Below are 12567 nucleotides of genomic sequence, written 5' to 3'. Positions count from 1 at the left end.
TCTTTTATATTAAGACATACCACAATATTTTTTGTTGGCTAGTTTAACTATGTCTAGTTAAAACTAGTACTAACTCAGGTATACTGCTACAGTAAAGAATAACAATGCAATCCTGTATCTCAGAATCTCAGAAACAAAAAGGAGAAAAATTATTCTTCGGGGGTTTTCCATGAAATCAGCGTCAACTGTAATGTAATGAATGGACTTCATTAGTTTCACTAAGCGAATGTTTGAGATTTTTTAAAGGAAATATCAGCTGCTGTGGATTCTTATTCAAATCTTAGAATCTCCCTTATTCCATTTCTGGTTTCTGGTGCACTCTTCTGCAAACTCGTATGTTTAGTTCAGTACAGATATTACAGTAAACAAAAATTTTTTTGCTACAGTCTTACAGGAGCAATATACCAAAGAAAGCTGGATCAGTAAAGGAATAATCTTTGATTGGCTCTTAACAACATTAACACCATCAAGATTCTAGATGGATCAAAGTTACATAAGGAATATACTTCATACGTTACTGGTGTAATTTATTCCATTTGTAGACCATCTTCTCCAGCAGGTCAAAAAAATAAAAATAAATAACACTCAACTGATAATGCTAATCTAACCTCATCTTCTGTCTTTTAATGGAATCTAAAATCATAGAATTATAGAATGGTAGGAGTTGGGAGGAAACTATAAAATCACTTAGTTCTAACCCTCCTTCTTTAGACAGGGTCAGCTCCCACTAGATCAGATAGCTCAAAGCCCCACCCAACCTGGTCTTTAAAGCCTTCAGGGAGGGGGCATCCCCAGCCTTTCTGGGCAACATGTCCCAGTGTATCACTACCCTTACAGTAAATAATTTCTTCCTGATATCTGGTCTAAATCTACCCTTTTCCACTTTAAAGCCACTTCCCCTCATCCTGTTGCTACCTGTCCTTATAAAAAGTCCCTTCCCTACAGGCCCCCTTCATGCACTGGAAGGACACTATGAGGTCCCCCCCAGGTTCTTCTGTTCTCCAGGCTGAAAAGCCCCAGATCTCTCAACCTGTCCCCGTAAGGGAAGTGCTTATCTTTATGGCCATCCTCTGGAACTGCTCCAACAGCATGGTGTCCTCCTTGTGTTGGAGGTCACCATCCAGGTGCAGGACCTTGCCCTTGGCGTCACTGATCTTTTTGAGGTTGGCATAGGCCCATTTCTCAAGCCTGTCCAGGTCCCTTTGGATGACATACCTTCCCTCTAGTGTATCAATTGCACCACTCAGCTTGATGTTATCTGCAAACTTGTTGAGAGTGCACTCGATCCCATTGTCTATGTCGCTGATAAAGATGTTGTTCTAGTTTTATCAATATTCCAAATCATAACATCGTATTGTCCATGCCACCTACATAGATGCCAAATAGTACCAGTATAGGTACTGATCCAGGAAGAATGCTACCCATCACTCATCTCCACTTGGATATTGAGCCATTGACTGCAACTCTCTGAGTTCAGCTGCCCACTTAATTCCTTTTCCAGCAAGTGGTCCATTCATCAAATCACCAGACTGACATGACCTTTCAGATATGATGAATAGTGTCTTGGGAACCTGATCTGCTAGTTTCCTCAGAACTCATTGTTGGATCTCATCGGGTCCCATGGACTTGCACCTTCAGCTTCTTTAGGTAGTCTCAAACCTGATCTTCGTTAAAGCTGGCAGATCTTCCTTCTTTCAGTTCTTTCCTTTGCTTTCTGCAACTTAGGCAGTTCAGCTAGAGCCCTTACCTGTGAAGACTGAAGCAAAGAAGTCATTGAGCACCTCAGGTTTCTCCATATCACCTGTGACCAGGTCTTCAGTTTCCTTCTGGAAAGGGTTGACATCTTACCTGGCCTTCCTTTTATCACTGATATAACTGCAGAATTTCTTTAGTTCACAGAGCAGCTCTAGTCATAAATTGTACCTCATTCTACCCTGATCAATACAGTTGTAGAAGGATAGAATGGCTTAGTTTAGAGGGGACCTTAAAAAACATCCATTTCCAACCCATATGCCATGGATAGAGGTTGCTAATGACCAGATTAGGCTGCCCAGGGCCAACTCCAATCTGGCCTTGGATGCTTCTTGAGATAGAGAATCCAGTTTCTCTAAGCTCCAGCACCTTACCACCTTCCAAGGAACGAATTTCTTCCTATCATTTAAACTAAGTCTGTCCAATTTTAGTTTAAAGATATTCACTCTTGTTCTATCTCTATCAAACAGTGTAAAAAGTTGGTCTCCCTCCTATGTGTACACTTCTTTCACTGGCAGGCTGCAATGAGATCTCCCCAGAGCCTTCTCTTCTCCAAGCTAAACAAGCCGAACTCCTTCAAACTTACTTCATTGGAAAGGTGATCCAGCCTCCTGATCAACTTTGTCATCCTTTCTGGACACTCTCTAAAAGCTCCACAACCCCCCTGTACTTGGGGGCCCCAGGCTTGGACACAATACTCCAGCTGGGTCTCATAAGGGCAGCATACTGAGAGACAATCACCTCCCTCACCCTAATTGTCACCCCTTGTTTGATGTAGCCCAGGATACTGTTGGCCTTCTGGTCTTTAAGAGCACACAGCTGGCACATGTCCAGTTTTTTGTACATCAGGACTCCCAAGTTCTTCACCCCAGAGCTGTTCAGTGAATTCTTCTCAGTGAATTCTCCTGTTCTGTATACATATCTGGGAGTACCTCAACTTAAGAGCAACACTTTTCGCTAGGCCTTGTTAAACACCTTATTAAATTCTCACTTACACACTTTTCAGCCATGGTCATGTCCCTCTGTATGACATCCTTCCCTTCTATTGTCCCAACTGCACCATTTATCTTGGTATCATCTGCAAACTTGCTGAGGCTGCACTCAATCCCACTGTCTGTGTCACTGATAAAGATGTTCTGGTTTTATTAGTATTCCATATCATAACATCATGCAACAGGATCTTGGCTGAAGAGATGCAGTGCACTGTGATGCTGTGTTTCCTCTTTATCTCTTGTGTGAGTTCTGACTCTCCAAAGGGAAGATACTAGGATGCAATGCATTTTCCAGGAGCCTCCACATGAGTAGTCAGGTCTTTTCTGAAAGGCGAATAAGAGATGGCATACTGATAGAAATTTGAGTGGACTCCCTCTCTCTCCTCTGGCTTCATTTTTGTCTCATTTTTATTTATTACTCTTAGTTTTCTTTATTTTCTCACATTTCTTGTAATAAGTTAGTTCCTCCAATCTCAATCATAGCAATGAGCATTGCATGATTAACTCTTCAAATCAACAACAGAGATTGAAGAGCACTGGTCCTAAGATGGACTCCTGGGGGACAACATTCATGACAAGCCTTGACCTGGACATAGAGTTATAGACAATCCTCTTGCTACGACTATCCAACCATAGTTATTTATCCACCTAATAGTCTAGACTTCAAATCCATATCTGTCCAATTTAGAAATAAAGGTATGTTGTGGGACTATGTCAAAGACCATGGAGAAGCCCAGACACATGACATCATTTACCTTTCTTTTGTCCACTGATGCAGTCACTCTATCATAGAAGGCTACCAGATTGGTCAGGCTAATCTGCCCTTTGTCTTGCTGCCTCAGATAACCTCCACATCTTGCATGTGCCTAAACATCTGTCACAATTTGGCCTGGTTTTTTGACACAAGAGTGAAGGGACCCCCGGCTCCACACCCCAATGAGGGCTGGGTCCAAGAGGGGAAATGAAAAAGGTAGGGAGTTGGTACTAGACAAGAAAAGCAGCAGCAACGAGTTAAAAAAGAAGAATATAGTATACTAAATATTGTACTGGAATGTGAGATAATAAAATATGATTGGTACTGAAGCTAATAAGTAAATCAAAATTAAAAAGGAAAAGAGTTTCTGAAACTGTAGTTCTTAATTTAATGCTGTAGGCGAAAGAGCCACAGAGCAAAAAAGGCAAAAGATTCTTGTGATTCCCAGTCAATTTTTTTTCCCCTCCAAATGAAAAATGCAAAGGGAAAAGTAAAGTCTTCTGCGAGTTGTAGTTGGAATTAAATCCACTTGGCAGCCAGTCACAAGCGGTGTCCCCCAGCGCTTGGTAATTGTGCCACTTCTAGTTAGCATCTTTATCAGTAATCTTGATGAGGGGTTGAGTGCACCCTCACTAAGTTTATAGACAACATCAGGTTGGAAGGAAGTGTTGATCTGTTAGAGGGGAGAAAGTTGCGACAGAGGAACCTGGATAGACTGGATAAATGGGCCAAGGTTAACTGTATGCATTTCAGTAGGGTCAAGTGTCGGGTCCTGCATTTTGGTCACAACAACACCAGGACACCCTACAGGTTTCAGAAGGAGTGGCTGGAAACCTGCTTGATAGAAAAGAACGTTGGTGTACTGATGGACAGCCGGCTGAATATGAGCCAGCAGTGTGTCAAGTGGCCAAGAAAGCCAGTGCCATCCTGGCTTGTATCAGGAATGGTGTGGTGAGCAGGAGTAGGGAACTAATCCTGCCCTGTACTCAGCATTGGTGAGGCCTCACTGGTACTGTGTTCAGTTTTGGGCACCTCAACACAGAAAGGACATTGAGGTGCTGGAGCAGGTCCAAAGAAGGGGAACAAGGCTGGTGAAGGGCTTGGAGAATGTGCCCTACGAGGAGCAACTGAAGGAACTGGGGATGTTCAGTTTGGGGAGAAGGAGGCTGAGGGGAGACATTATTGCTCTCTTCAACTATCTGAAAGGTGCTGACAGTGAGAACAGGGTTGGTCTCTTCTCACTGGTGACAGGGAAATGGCCTCAAGTTATTCCAGAGTAAGTTTAAGTTGGATATCAGGAAAAACTTCTTTACATAAAGGGTAATTAAGCACTGGAATAGGCTCCCCAGGGAAGTTTAAATCCCTGAATTTGTTTAAAATGTGTTTGGATGCAGTGCTCAGAGACATGATTTAATGGGGATTGTTTGAGTTAGGATAGCATGGTAAGGTTGTGGTTGCACTTGATAATCTTGAAGGTCTTTTCCGAACAGAGCAATTCTATGATTCTATGATTCTTCTCTTCTGAGACCAGGAAACCAGAACTTATGAAATATATATTACCATATGTGGACCTGCAGCATTATCTCTTTAATTTCTAGTGCACTGCACGATGTTTTGATGTGGAAAACCAATGAAAAAGCATGAAACTATGACTACACTTTTTCCCTGAAAATTTGCTTTATGGCATTTCCATGTCTAGATGTAAGATGTACTGGCCTGTAGTTCCCTAGGTCTTAGTTTCTCCCTTTCTTTAATACAGGAGTGGTGTTCCCCTATTTCCAGTCATGGGGGAATTTGCCTGACAGCCACAATTGTTTGAATACAGTGGAGAGCATCTTGGAAACCACATCAGCCATTTTTTTCAGACCGCTAGAGTGCATGTCATATGCTTGCACACATTCAGCCTCATGAGGTGGTCTCAGACCACCTGCAGTGGATCTGTCCAGCTTGAACCAGAAAGTTGTCATCATTGGACTCCAGGATTCCCCCAGACTGCTTGCATTTTGCATCACTGCTTTTGCAGCAGTTATCTGGGTGGTTGAAATACCCTACCAGGATAAGATCCTGCAGGCACAACACCTCTTGCAACAGAAGCAAGATGGAATTTTCAACAATCTCCCCTGATTGGATGGCCTGTAGTAAACACTGACCACTAGATGTCCTTCATTGGCCTAGTCCCTAATTTTATTCCACAGGTTCTCATCTAGTTCATAACTTGTTCTCAGGAGCAGCTCTTAGCAGTCCACCCACGTATTAAAGCAGGGAGCAACTCCCACATCTCTATTACACCTATCCCTTCTAAAAAGCTAACAGCCATCAATCACAGCGTAGAATTAGATAATAGTTTAAATGGTGTAAACTCACCATTTATCAGTATTGTTGCCCTTCCCCCATCAAATCCAGTTGAAAGTCCTGGTGATGAGCTGCGCCAGCTTGCTGCCTAGTGTATTCAGCATAAGAGACAGCAGGTTGAGTGTGCCTGCTAGTACCTTGTCTCTCTAGCTTAGTTATGCTATCCCATATCTTGTCATAGATGGGGCTACTACTGCACCTTTCCTCTCTTATTCTTTCAACTTTGTTTGAAACCCTGCCAATGAGACCAGCCAGCACCTGGGCTAAAATTCTTTCTCCGTCTGACCCAGGTGGACAGCAGCCATTAGGACAGGTGCTGAGTAAACCACTGAATGGACAAAAGATCAAGAACTCTTGCGATTACACTAACCTTCCAGCTATGTATTAATCAGATGAGTTTCATCAGTTCTGTTGCTAGAGCTTATGATATAGCTCTAGTCTTTTGTTTCCAATCCAAAGTGGCTGCTCATCTCTCTGCTAGGATGGAAAGTATAACTATCAGATAAAGTGAGAGTGCTTAACAAGTTTCCAGCATCAAAAGTAAATCAAGAGAAAATCATCTGACGATGAATTCAATCTGCCATCATGGAGTGGCTGGTATAATCCCTGTCATATTGGAGACCTGAATTCAGTTTTTAAAGTGTGAGTACAGGTACTGCAATATTTTTTGTTTTCTTCAACATCTTCTTAATATTGACGCAATGCTGGTAAATAAAAACAGACTTAAAAAAAAAAAAAAAAAAAAGAAGAAGTGAAAATAAAGCAAAAGAGAGGTTTTGTTTTGTTTGTTTTTAATATAAATTGATTTTTCACAGATTTTGGAGAGAAATATAAAAGAAAACACTGACATGAACATTTGCCCAGACTTAAATGGGCTATTAATGAAATATATTACCCAGGAAGAAAGGAAAAATAAAACAAACAAAACACCTTCTGCAATTGGAGCATTAGATTTTACACAGCTGGTCAGGTATAGAGGTGTTCTGAGACAATTTAAACGAAGACCTTGATTTTAGCTCTCAGTGAAATGTCTCTCTCCTTAGGACTTCTTGAATGGTCTCAAAGTTCTTGCAGCAGTAAACATTTTCATCCATTGGTTTCTGTGTGCACAATACATATTGCTTTGAGCAGCTCTTTTAAAGAGAATTTGATAGGTCAGGACACATCCCCCTTGTTATTACATAAATGGACCACAAGGACATTTCAAACAATCCCTTATTGAAAATCTCTGTTACAGTGTTTAATGAATTCCATTTAGAGAATCACTGTTCACAGAAGAGAGGACAAGACTATAAAATACAAATCTTTGTAACTTGAAAAAAGAAAAGCCATTATTAGTCCAAACCTGTAGGTTGTATTTGAGCGAGAATAGTGAAATATAAGTGGGAAATACAGTTAACACGATAATATGCAAGAAACAAGGGGACAATATCTTAGTATACTCAGATCACTGAAAATGTGTTATTATCTGGGTGTGATGCTTTGCCTCTGAGCTGTGAAACCTCAGGATTTGGCTTTTCTGCTCCTCAGATGCACACATACCCAAAGTAAAACATATTCCCTCTATATCTCTAGGAAAACGTAGAATTTACTAGGAACAATCTTTCTAATGGCAGAATTGCAGCCAAGAACCTCACTCAGAACATATTATGATGCAAAGGAGAAATGACATTACAGATGACAACAACAGCAATTTTACAAATTGATGGTGAAACCCTGCAGTAAGCAAAGGAACACGTTGCAGCAAAAGAGGAAAATGATAACGTCCTACCAGTTCACCATGGTAAGGTCTGCTTCATTTCTAAGAATGTATCATCAGTGACATGCCATTATTGAATTTCAATTTGTAATAGTAACCTACCAGTAATAATAATACTTGTTCATTTTATTCAAAGTGTTCAACAAAAATACTCCATTCCAATCAAATGCTTAAATATAATTAATGCCTTATTCATAAACAGAAGTATGTAAATAGGAAAGTTAAGAAACATGATGAAGACTACAGGGAATTCTGCTGACAGAAGTAGTTTAAGACTGCAACCTCTTGGCATGGATTCACTCTGTGGCTGTTGCTGGATTCAATGGAAATCTAATTTTTAAAAATTCCGCCCCAAAGTTCATAGGTTATATGTGTTGCATACTCAGACTTATACATAACATTTCAAAAATTCTGATTGGCACCAAGATTAAACAAGTATCTGAACTATTAAGGAAAAAAAAAAAAAAAAAAAGAGAAATAAAAATGTGCCAGAAACAAGTAAAATACTATAGGTCTCAGGAATTCTACATTAGTTCATGCTGACAGTGTATAATAAACTAGTGTAGAATAAAACTACATGCTACTAAGGAATCTTTTATTTTATCTGGTTAATCATCTTTCCAGCGCAGGACAAGGAACAGCTACAAATGACAAATGTGCAGACAGGTATCCAGGGCCCTCTAAAAAATGACTGAATTACTAGAAATTTAACCCCCTAAGCCAGAGTCTAATAACATCTGTCATCATAGGAAAATATACTCAAAATAATCTACAATGAGAAGGGAAGGCAGATTGCAATGAACAAATACATTTAAGACACGAGGAACCCTTACTTCTTTTGCGTTTTTTTTTTTTTTTTTTTTTTTTTAATTTAAGATATTGAAGTCATAATGCTAGGAAGGAAGGCTTTTAAAATTTTTTTTAGATATGAAATATTTGCATGTTAGTTCTTTCAAAGGGAAACAATTCCTGCTTGTGACATAAGCTTAGCATCCACTGTGGAATGGTGTGTGAAGCACAGAACTGAATTTTGAATTCTGTGAATTCTGTACTATACCAACAAAACTGTATTAACTCTAGGCCAATGTTTGTAGTTCTCATCAGACAAAACACAATAAAACGCAAGTAAGAAAAAACTAAGAAAAGGTAACAGGTAGTTAGTAGTTTCAGTGTTACTTTCCTTTTCCTTAGGAAAGGCAAGGCAAACAGGTTTTATTTCATTTTCTGCATGCCATTAGGAGGTGTGTAGCAAAAGGAAGGGTAGTGCATAAAGAACCAGAAGGGACAGAGTTTCAGAAAATAATACTTATTCTTCTTGATAACCCCTCAGTACAGAAAATCCACATGGCAAGGGAATCAGGGGCAGTAAGGTGAGTGCAGCCGCTGAGAAACTTTTGGAGATTCAAAGGGTCAATTGATTTCTTTCAAAATTATTTTCTTTTCCATGACTGTGATGAAATTGGAGTCCCACAGGTTATATTTCTATGGGAGCCAGCCCTCAGTTTGCTCTTCCCTGTACCTGCTGGACAGAAGACTACATGTTAATGATGAACATAGCAAAAGTCATGATATCATTCTGGCACTGCCACTCTACACATCCTCAGCAACAAACTGAGAACTTTCTTTCAAATTGGTTTCAGGCAAGAAGATATTATTGCACATTTTCTGGACATAAAATAGCTAATCAAGAAAATGTGTTTAGTAGTTTATAAAATGGTAAGTTTCACTGTAAGTCATATAAGAGCTGTGATTTATTAAGTAATATTATTTTCATCATTATACTTCTATATTATTTTTACACTGTCAGGCAATTTGCAGAAATTAGTTCTGCTCCAGGCAATTCTTACCCTTGCTATACAAGTATTGTTATATATGTTTTTCTCATTATGATAAGTACTTTGATCTTACAGCAAATGTTCAGCATCTTATAAACTGTAACATAAAATCCACACAGAGCAAAGCAATGAGTACAAAGATCATAACAATCACAACTGTTGTTCTCAGATAACCCTAAAACACATAATGGAAAAATAAGGGGGGGAGGGGAGAAAAAAATGCTGTGATTGTCATAGACTTTGAAATACTTTTGTGCATCAGATTATTTTCTTCATCAGTGAAGACCCTTGAAGATCTGATTTTTACAGTCATCAGATGCCAAGTTCAAGTAAAATACCTCCCATGTGATAAAAAGCACTTTTTATAATTCAGAACTGTACTTCCAAAGAGTGCTAGCCACAATCCACATTAATAAGAACATAACTAGCCAAGTAAAAGTCTGAAGACATGAAGTCTTTACTTCAGCGTCTTTAATAGTATGCTATGCAGGCAGTTATAAATTTGAAATACACTGTTTAGTGAGATTTATTATTTGCTATAGGTCAGCTTTTCTATTAATACAGTAGATGTGTCTTCTTGTACACAAGAGGCTCATAGAGTGGCCAAGGCATGGATGTGTGAGGTCTCTTAAATAGGTAGAAAACAGCCCAGCAGTTCAGTCATTCTTCCATTATTTCATTCAGTCACACTCTTTCTCTTTCTGAGAAAAGAAAAAAAGCATTATTTCCCATGGCAACATATGAAAATTAGATTGGCCCAGTCTGAGAAGGAATCTCAGAATTAAAGCAGTTTTCAAAAAAGTAAAACTTGTGGTGAGGTGGCAGTGAACTCCATTGTCATGCAAAAAAAGCTTTGACTATGTAAAAGACCGGATTTCCCCAGGCTTGTAGGCTAGTACAGTGTGGGTTTGCCAGAGACACTGTGGCACTTTTCCTTTAGACAGACATCCCTTTCCTTCTCCTGTCCTCACTTCCTGAGCTTTTCCCCCTGTTGTTGCTTCCCATCACTGGTAAATCAAAGCTCTGTGTTTCGTACTAAGTTTGTTTATGTAAGGAGGGATCCAGGAAGGCCTATGAGCATTACGAAAAGAAGCCCAGAAAACACAGTGAAGGAGAAATGGTTAGACAATAAAGAACAAGCAAGCAGAACTTTGTATCCTGACAGGGAAGAGTAAAATAACTTTCAAAAGAAAGGATGGTATGAGTTTTAACATTTTACCTGTAATGTTTTGCAGCTTGAAACAAACTGCTGACACAGACAGGCAGAGGTAGAAGATGATCTAACAAACACGAAAACAAGAAAGAAAATCATTTCTACCAGAAGTTATAATGCCCGAGAGCAACTCCACTATCTTAATGAATTGCTCTTTGCAGGGGCACTACAGTGAAACACTTTGTTTCAAGCAGAAGTTGTGCTGTTGCCATTCTTCTGAAAAGTGCAAATTCAATTTTAATACCAAGTGGCGTAGGCTGAACAGCTCAGGTCTGAACTATCACTTAAGAGCTTAAGAGGTGCCTGGAAAGGCCATTTAGGTTAAATAGCAACTCTGTAGCTGTGTTTGGAAGATCTGACACTTCAAATAATTCTTTATGCTCTTGCTTTTATAATTACAGACGGTAAAAGAGCAAAAGAAGTGTTAGTCATGCCAGATTTGGTCATCAAATGCTGGACTTTAACAAAGTCAACACATTACTTAGATTGGCATGGAAAAACTGGTTAACTTTGAGGACAATATTGTGCACGTATATCAGAAAAAAAAGAAGATCAAAAACAACTGTTGGGGGAAAATAAAATTAGATTTTTGAAAATGACTACTCTGTTCTTAAATGTGCAGAATTTCTCATAGAAAGACTAAGATTTTATCACCTTCTCCCTTTTTCTTATGTGATTGGATTTATGGATCACTAGGAGTGTTTCTAATCAATAAGATCTTACATATTAAACTGAGAATGAATAGGTTAGTATCAAGGGCAAAAACTCAGCAGAAGATGACATAACAATGTTTGCAGGATACTATTCAGACAACATTTCTCAATATGATTCAATAAAGGCTCAGTATTTAATGGCATTATAACATATTCATTTAATAAATATCTTATTTTCTCACATTGGAATCAGTGTAATTCCATTCCATAAATGCAGTGCAAATCTGTTCTTCCATGATTTGGAGGGTAGTATAAAAGCAGAGACACAAAAATGGAATTAATAGATTTTCAAAAATAATTCTGTATGCAATGCTTCATAGATTTATTGCAAAGTCTTCCTTCAGTTGAGAATCTGCATCATTATTGAAATCCTCATTCTGTACAAGCTGTTATGTTACCTTCATTCTCTAATTTCACTAAAGAATTGCTATGAACATCTATGATGTCTGGTTTAGGGTTGTTTTGTTTTATATACTGTGCTAAAAATACTTCTAGTTACCACTATTAAAAGACAATTCTTGAAAGAAGACTTCACAGCTTTCAACTTTCTAAGAATGGAAAAAAAAAAAAAAAAAAAAAAAAAATTTAAATTAACTACTATTTGGCTCTAAACTGATGAGTTCCTATTGAAAACAGACAACTAAGAGTTAATTTGACAAAAAGTGTCTATTTTAGAAGAAAAAGTCAATAAAGGAGCAGAAAGCAACAGAGTGGCTAACTTTTTAAACTGATCTGGGTCAAATCATCTACTTCCTTATCTATATTGAAGTAGGAAAGTTATCTATCTTTTAGTGAATTGTGAAAGTAACACCACTGATTCGTCAGGTCTTGCTGAACCTTTCAGCTCAGAAAAGAAAACCAAACACCTTAAAGATAGCATTATTTACAATCCATGACAGTAAACTCTAAATTTAGGGTGATATTAGTGGTTTGCATGAAGAAAGGTGAAAAAGAAACTTGGAAATGTTTCTCAGTGCAAAAATCATATGAAAGTCAAAAGATATACTGTAATTTAAATAGTAAGTTTGAACAGAGTCACCTATGTACAAATATACACGTGACACTCATTACTATTTAAATTTATCAGACCTGGTCTCAGTTGACCTACCTGTCTATGTTGCCCAAGTGGCTGAAATCCAGAACAATCAACGCTGTTTCATCCCTCCCCAGTACTGTCTCACTCCTTCCCTGCTCATC

This window comes from Tetrao urogallus (assembly GCF_951394365.1).
Source record: "Tetrao urogallus genome assembly, chromosome: Z".
NCBI lineage: Eukaryota > Metazoa > Chordata > Aves > Galliformes > Phasianidae > Tetrao > Tetrao urogallus.
This window is presented reverse-complemented; position numbering follows the sequence as displayed.